This window comes from Helicoverpa armigera, chromosome 28, assembly GCF_030705265.1.
Source record: "Helicoverpa armigera isolate CAAS_96S chromosome 28, ASM3070526v1, whole genome shotgun sequence".
In the NCBI taxonomy this organism is placed as follows: domain Eukaryota; kingdom Metazoa; phylum Arthropoda; class Insecta; order Lepidoptera; family Noctuidae; genus Helicoverpa; species Helicoverpa armigera.
The window spans coordinates 5,049,072-5,058,553 of record NC_087147.1 but is presented as its reverse complement, the minus strand read 5'-3'; positions in this window follow the sequence as shown (position 1 = coordinate 5,058,553).

Sequence of the window (9,482 nt, the reverse complement as noted above, 5' to 3'; positions counted from 1 at the left end):
ACTTACTAATATTATAAAGCTGAAGAGTCTGTTTCTCTATTTACTTGAACGCGTTAATCTTAGAAACTTCAAGTTTGATTTTAAAAATTATTTAAAATGTTAGAGAGCCCATATATCAAGGCTCCCATGGCATCTTGTCGACATGTCGACATTTTGTCGTGTGTGGAGCATGTCTTTGGAAAACTTCATCAAACCATGAAAATTCTTCATAACTCCATTAAATAACGTTAGCTAGCTAATTAACGAAACTAATCAAGTAATAGTTACAAATCAGCGCGTTATTGGACGTTATTAACGTTTAAAATAGATTAATATCGTGTCGGCTGTAGGAAGTCGACCATAACTCATTCGTTTCATACATTTTATGCCTGAAGAGGTATTATGTTTCTTTTATATGATTGTTGAGTGACTTTACTTTATTACACACTTAAAAACGATAAATTTAAAACTTTAGGATGGACTAATTAGATAAAATAAGGATAGAGAAAACTAATAAAGAAAATATAGAAAATAAACCGTCACATATATAGTAAGTAGAATGAATGTTTTGGTAGGCCGGTCTATCCAACTTTGAACCAATATTGTAGGTAGTCTGTTTCCACATACCTACCTACTCCCAATTCTTTCTCCGTTGTTATCAATCGCCAGTTCAGACTATCGAACGATAATAAAGTTTGCAGCATGAGAGTATGCTCTTAGAATTTGGGTTGATTTTATTTCGCCATTTTAATAGAAAAAATACCAAATCCGGGTCCAGAAATTTGGACGAATTTAGATAAATTGAGAACTTTTTTTTCGTCCGTTTTTTGTAAAAAGTGGCAGGGATATTACCTATTTACTTTTTTATATGGCTGAAACGCCAGTTTGAGGCTCTATGGTATACCCCATCAGGGAAAACCTAGTATGATGATGTCACACCATTAGTTCTGCATTCAGTAACGATAGATAGTGCAAGTATTATATCAAACGTGAATACTAACCAGTTCTTCGTACATTACCCCCCTCACCCCTCCCCTGTGCATTACGGAATGAAAGTTAACCAATAAATGTAAACATTCTTACTGCTACTTACTTATTTAGTTACCTATAATAAGGTATTTTATAATGATTGACCGAAAGGTTAAGTTGATATAAACTGTGTTGATTTGTTCGGTTGTTATTTTTATACTAGCTGTGTTATCCGGCTTCATTTGCTGATTGGTATTTCAGATCCAAATACAGATCATACTACTATATCCTCCCAAAATCTTTTTACAATCCCAACATCAAGACAGTCCATTGTCTCATTGTTTCTTCCTATGTCCTAGCAAGCTATACAAAGAAATTAGAAAAATTACCTTGCTTACTCGATTAATGCCTTATTACACGCAAAAGGTTTTTATGGAAATTAATATTATGGAGACTGACAAAGAATATTGAATGCTAGCAAAGCCGGTGCAACCCTCTGTTTAAGAACTTCAATATCATAAAGATTTGCCACCGTTAAAAGCATTAAAAAGCAATATATTTTATGTTTGATGAAAACATGATGAAAATTTGTAATTTCGTTATAAAATTTAATAGAGAATTACAGAAAGTTCTCTAGCCTCATAAAGCCAGATTGTCTACCAGTATGTAAATAATAAACTGGGAAGGTACATACAGGTACTACCTTACATAACTTAGTAGAATAATTAGGAAGTTGTCAACTTGACCAAGTATGGTTATAAGTACGTAACATGTGTTTATTATTTGGCCTGTCGCAATTGTTGGGTTATATATTTATAATACATGATAGAAATTAATGTTTAGTAGACATAAGTATACCTAATTTAATAAGTGCGTTATCTATAGGTAGGTACCAGGTAATATTATTATAAAACCTGGGCCCCGATTCTCCTAAGTTAATAATGTCAAAATCGAATAGAAATATGATCGTAATAGCAGTTTTAACCATATCGGGCATTCTGCTACTAATAAAAGACCAATCGTATTCGATTGACATTTGATTGGTGTGCGATTGGTCTGCTATTTTGATGATTTTGGTCTATACGGTAGTTTGCTGTACAATCATTTTGCAATCGTAAATCATTTGCAGACAAAATGATTCATTATTGAATGACAGAAAAGGATAAAAACGTTTATTTCAAAGAAAACATAGCGGAATGCCACATACGCTTCAATCGTAATCGAAGCGGGATTGGATCTCAATCGAATCGAGTCGAACGTCAATCGAAGGTCGCTTAAGTAAAATTAGGAGAATCGGGCCCCTGTTTGCTTGACCTCAGGAATTCAAGTTTCGATAATTCAAAAAATCTTTTAGTATTAAATAGCTCATTTATCGAAGGAGATAGGCTATGTTCAAATGAGCCAAGCCTTAAACAGTTTCGATGAAAGAAGGCAGAAACTAATAATATTCAGTAACTTTGTTAACTAAGTTTAATGAAAACAGAAATAAGTTACACATCTGAGCGTTTTATTAAAAGGGAAAGTCCTACGTTGATTAGGACAGCACGCTTCTACCGCAATATAACTTGGTTTGAAAATTGAAGAATTACATAAATCTGGATACATTTTAGGACTATATGACTTCCTAAAAACTACTAAAATTAAACATCTGTTTCTGCAGATCTGTAACTGATCTGTAACTATTTGTACCCATTTAGGAAAATACTCCCCGTACCCGAGAAAATACAACCTTTGTACCCCGGGGATATTGTAGCTTCTCAACAGTCTGTCAACGTAAAATTATTTTTAAATCGGTTCAGTAATTTTAGCCTTTAACAAACAAATAATCCAAACTATTTCTCTAATAATAGCACTAGTTAACCATTGCAATAGATCTCAATATAATAACGAAGATGACGCATCTTCTACATCCAGAGATAATCTTAAATCTAGTGTTTGATGAAACCCACGGAAATAGCGGCAACAATACGATACACTCTACTTAGCTTTGAGGACGATACCATAAATCAATTGTTTATGGTTGCAGTTTACTTCAAGATTAAATTGTTGCTATTGCAACTGCAGCGATTAAGATATAAAAATATGTTTTATTGTTTCGTATTTGTCTAGTGTTTTAGGGTTCCGTACCCGAAATATTAAATGGGACCATATAACTGAGAATTCACTGTTTGTCTATCACTAGGCTGTATCTCATGAACCGTGTTAGTGAGACAACTGAAATTTTGCACAGGAGTCGCGGCTTGTGACCACCAGATCTCAGTATTTTTATATCTACCTGCATATAATAAGCAAGTCACTATTCCTTGTTTTATATAGCGATGAAAATTCCTACCTTTCGCCAGTGTTCGGGGAAACGAGGTGGTTAAAACTCTGCCTTCACTATGGTCAACTCCCGCTTTTTTTGTCAGAGGAGTCACAACAGGTGCAAGGCATGACTTTCGCGACTAGTCATTTTACTATCTTAGATCCGACCTCAGACATTTTGATTCTAAAACCGATTTAAATTCGCACACAGTTGCTCAATCTATGTACCGTGTATCAAGCCTAATGAAAAGAGCCTTAGATGCGGTCCACCTGCATCACATTACCTACGTGGATTATATGGAAACTGACCCGATTATATTACACTTTCGCGGTATCAGTTTATATGCTACTTTCTTTGTGGGCAAACTATTTTTAGATTAGTAGTGAACTGGTGTATTGTGCCAGAAGATACAGGGTCAAGTAATAATAAAGAAAATTTTTTTTTTTTTTTTTGCCAATGCTGCTTCCCGAATATAGCCTATGTTACTCGGAAAGAGTGTAGGTAGCTTTAAAACAGTGAAATAACATTTCAAACCAGTTCAATAGTTTCGGAGCCTTTAGGGTACAGACAAACAAAAAAAAATGTGCCTCTTCATTATATATTAGTATAAAAGTATATATGATCTATGTCTCAATGTGTACCGAACATTTAATTAAATCGGTTCAGTAGTTTTAGCCTGACAGCCGGACAGACAGACAGACAGACAGACGGACAAAGTTAATTTTAGTTTCACTCGGAAGTTTACATACTAGACGCATTTTTAATGCGAAATTAACTCTGCTTTAAAAGTAAAAATATTAGTGGAAAATGAAAAAGGAGTCTGATTATACAATTGTGATCCGTTTATCGAACTTTTTGATTCACAAACTTTATGGTCGGCACTGGTACAGTATGTCTGCAATATCTCAGTATTTCCTGACTAATTTCATGGTCTGCTACCTAAGTTCTTTGCTATTGTTTTACAGAAACTAATGAGCTTATTTCCTCATCTTCCGAGATATTATAGTACCTATCGTATGCCTCTTACGTTATCTTCCTATAACAATGTGGTATGTAACGGTAATCGGCGGTATGCAGCGGCGGCCCTAGCCATTGCGAGGCTACGTGCGGCAGGTCTATGCGAGGCCCTTTGTCCTACGTGAAAAATATGTGTTGCGAGAGTGAGCTGGTGTTTTGATTTAGCTAATCGTCATGTTTGAGGAGAAATGCTCAAGTTAAACAAATTAAGAAAATTTTATTTTTACTACACTTCATATTTAAAGAATCACAAAATTAACAAATATTAAAATGATCTGATGCTTGCGACTTCTCTTAAGACTAAAATCTTTAATTAAAGCATCGAATGAATGAACAACGTCATTTTCGATCGAAAAAATAGCAAGGGCTGAAATCTGGATACTGAAATCGAGATACGATTCACGTTCGACTGAGATCCAATCCCGACTCAATTACGATTGAAGCGTATGTGGCATGCCGCTATTTTCTTTGAAATAAACGTTTTTATCCTTTTCTGTTTTTCAATAATGAATAATTTTGTCTGCAAATGATTTACGATTGCAATATGATTGTAGAGCAGACTACCGTATATACCAAAATCACCAAAATAGCAAACCAATCGCAAACCAATCGAATGTCGTTGGTATACGATTGGTCTTATATTAGTAGCAGAATACCCGATATGGTTAAAACTGCTATTGCGATCATATTGCTATTCAATTTCTATTCGATTTTGAATTTTGATCTTTGGGTCACGAAAGCGCTTAAACTTGTATAATAAACAACAGCGCAAGATGAAGTCGCGAGCGTAGCGAGCGCGAAAATTTTTGAGTTTTGGGACATAAAAGTAATCAAGTTGTAATCTAATCAAGTTAGAAAGAAGGAAAGGCACTGTCAAGTGAACAGCCGCGAGCGCAGCGATTCTTTTTTAATTGTTTGTTTAAGGACTCCCAATTAAACTCGGAATTAAGCACAAATAAAAAGAATCCGTGACTGGATCGAGAGCCAGTTGTTTTTGTTACTTTGGTGTTTCAACTTTTTGTTAAATTGAGGACTCAAAAAGTAAACGCAGAATGAATTAGAAATAAAGATTTTTTTTTTCTTGTACCAGATATATATTTTTTAATTATGTTTTTTTTTTTATATTAGTTTGGTTTGTAGCGCGAGGCCCCCCAAGCGCGAGGCCCTGTGCGATGGCACAGTTCGCACACCCCTAGGGCCGCCACTGGCGGTATGTTACTGTATTGGTAGACAGAATATAGGATTTCAGCGTGTATTATTTGCGTAAACCGCGTATTAATTATTTATTTTTTTCAATTGAGATTTCTTACAAGATGCACATAAATGAACAACTTTTTTTCATATTTCAATGGAGATAAGAAGGTACTTTAAACATAGATTAAGATCCTAGCGTGAGAATGTGAACGCGCCTAAAAAGAAATTCCTATTTACGCGCGAAAATGACAACCTAACACATTGTTATACTTTCTTACGGAGATCATTATCAAAATGACGGCTTAAACACAAAAACAACAATTAAAGAATGACATAACTAATATAATAGTTATACTATTCACTTAAAACACTTATTTACAAACAACCGTGCGAAAAAGTTGATGTAACTTTTTAATTACTGTATGCCCAGTATAAATTGAACTGTCAAATCAAGTGTCAAAAACGAAGTAAGTGTCAAAATACATTGGTACGCCGTACAGTTCAAATTTTTGTAGGAGCGTGATAGTAACCGGTTTGTGAATGTTTGAAAGTAATACTCTAGTATTATGTCAGATAATATAATCTGATATGCGTATTGATTAAAATTGTTTTGGAGGTCGTTAACATAGATTTTAAGTAGCCCATCACGCAGAATTTCGCAATGAGATAAATATACTAAAGTAACATATCCCAACTAATCCCAAGGGACCTATGTACTTTCCGCGACCGCATTATATTCAGGTACTTAGTGCATATACATACGTTATTCTGATGTACTTCTATCTAAGTCATCTAATTCCATTCAGTTCCTAGATTATTCGCATAGCAGCCTATTATATCAAAAATTTCGCCTTTATGATATTAATGGGACGAAGTTTTCCGGTAGATTCGAATTTGGTACTTTCCAATAATCCGCTCTCAAGCACGTCATTCAGGGAATATTTTTGCTTTCCATTGTTTTTGATAGTCCAGTCTAGGCTATAAGTATAAATGTATGATGTTACAAATTACCTGCTAAGCATAACAGAAAATTGCAGCTATCATATAGCCATTACTGGCCAGAACAAATCCGGGCTCTAAAGGGATCCATTAGGTATTATTGCAATCAAATTGAAATGGCTACGCAATGGTTAAAATGTGCAAAAAACTTCAGCGCACTACTTGCTGATTTCCGATAATATATAATTAAGTATTTGAACGAGAGCTGCAGACCTTACCCCCAAATAATATGCAATATTGTTCCCGCTATTTAAACTAAAGTATAGGCTAATATTTATATGCCTAAAACCTAAAAGATTACTCCACAAAGTTAGCAACAAAATTCACTTCACACGTGTCTGTGAAACACCTAAGATTGTATGGACACTTAACATACTTATATTGCGTAAGAATACCGACTGATGTTACCATTCGATTCCATTACAGAATTAAATAAAAAAGCAAGTTGATAATGCGTGGATTTTAAATGTCTCATAAATATGTCTGCCTAGCTTCTTTCCAAATATAATGGGGTCGGCTTCCAGTCTAACCGGGTGCAGTTAAGGAGTATTTTATACGGAACAACTGCCTATGTGACTTCCTCAACCTTTTTAGCAGTTCAGCCTGATAATCCTTGATTATGCTGGCTGTCAGGATTTCTGTGTTCTGTATTCAGAACACGTAATTATCAGGTACCAAAGATTATGATCGATAACCCAGTGTTACTTAGCCAAGATCTCCTCTGCCTCACAAACTGTCTTCTACCTACACTCTAATTATTTAGTTACAATGCTTCTAACTTCTTCGTAAATCTACCTTAGTAGGAACTCACACTTTAAGCATCATCCACATAATATCGCAAGCTATCTATCTAAGTGCAAAGTCTTGCAGAAAGTACATAATATAATGAGCTATGCAAACGAGTTTTCGACCAGTAATGACGGGTCAACGCATCTTGCAATGTGCATGTGTTAAGTACTAAAGTGTGCTTGAAATCTAAGATAAATTCCGCAATTGTTTTGTTCGTAGACGTCATTTTGAAATGACATATTGGTAAAGCTGTCATTTGTTTGTTTAACTATGTGTAAACTGGCATTTCTGTAGTAATCTGCTCGTTCTGTCTTTTCTTCTTTCGTAGATGAATTCCATCTCGCGGAGGAACTAGCAAGATTACCTACTCATCCTCAGACTGACCGCGTAGGTAAAGCAATAATAACATCGTAGCATTCCTTACTAATTATTTATATATTGCAAAATGCAAAAGTAACTTTGTCTGACAGTCTTTCACGCCAAAACTACTGATCCAATTTAAGTATACCTATGTACCTACACATTTAGTCTAGACCCCAAGTAAGTGCTACTTTTTCCAGATTACGATAAATGATCCCCTGGACACGAGTGAAACCGCGAGGAGCAGCTAGTATTAATACCAGCTACTAGTAACATGACGTAAGTAAAGCCGCAAGCGAAAGTAAGTGGAGCGATTAGCTATGTTATATGAATTGAAAGATTAGCCATGGAATTCGAGAGGTTTAACGTGATGGCCTTTTTGCTCTATAGCCATATATATAGCTTCCGCCAGCGGTTTCACCGGCGTCTGCGGCCCTTGGGAATGATCGCGTGCTTTCAGACTTAGCATCCTTCAGTAAATGGGCTTCCTAACACAAAAGTATTATTTCAAAATCTAGGAATGCTTTTTCTTATTAGAAAGCTCCATATATGAGGGAAAATGCGTCGAGCGTATCGTAAATGTATGATCGACGCACTAACGCATCATCGGGTGTGAATTGCGTGTGAATTATTGAATGTTTTATCGTATATTTGTCTGTTTTGGCGTTACGCGACCGATATTACGCGATGCATGTTCCGTTTTGAATCTTCCCTTACGCTTTTGATTTTGTGTTTAGCCCCGATTCAAGATTAGTTTTCAAATGAGTTTTCGCATCAGCTTGTGATAGAATATTTGGCCCACCAATTAAGATGCCTTCCGAAACAGAACAAGCAATCTTCATTGTACACAGGTACTTACTGTACCTACTTAAAAACTCATTTAAGTAGGTATCATATAACATCTAATATTTCAAACGCCCACCCTTCACCACTTCTTAACATTTTTGCTAACAAGAAGAAGTGGCACAACAAAGTCAGCATATGTTGGCCATAAATAATCTGTCAGTTATCTTTTTAATAAATAGGCTTTAGATAATTAGCCGGTTAGAGCATTTAAATTACCGGAACCGCCCTGACAAGAAATCTCTGCGTGAAAAAGTCTGCCAATTTAGACGAGGCAATGCAAGAAATAATGGTAGGTTACAAATGCATTATCGATTTCATCGTTACACACAAGCACAATAAAATATTGACACACATATGTTAGGTATACTAAGTATAAGTGAGGCGGTACATTTGTCACAAGGGCGGGTTCAGCCACCCTACAAAAAAAGTTAGGCATATCCAAACGACATGGCCGAAAATTACGATTTCAATTCATTCAATTGAAATACATAAGGCGTACCTACATAGGATAGTAAATAAGAGTGTGTTAAAGGAGAGTATATAAAAGGAAAAATAAATGTAACATCACAAGTAAATTAAGGTTGTTAACGTTACATCCGCCGCTAAACGAAAACTAATGGCGATTCCAGATTTTTAAATCGTCTAAGCTGGTGCCAACTCGCCTACATACATCTGTGCATCAAGTAATTAGGAGCGGCGTTCGATCTGCGATTATCTCTGGTCGATTACGTCAGAACACGGCGGTCACGTAGAAAGTAAACGCAGGGCTGTCTATGACTCGTTAAGTCGGGTTTGAGATTAGATTTTACTGTGAAGATAAGTTATTGTTTATGTTTATGTAGATCTTAAAGTTGGTTTTAGAGATAAGCGCAACAGGCAATATTGTAAAAAAAACATTGTACGTTATAACTTGCAATAATGCGAGTTGACTTGCCGGCCACGATTGATCATGGAACATCAATTTACCACCTCAGAGACTACTTCCCTTGTCAAAAAAGTAAATAAAAACCAAAAACAGCTATGG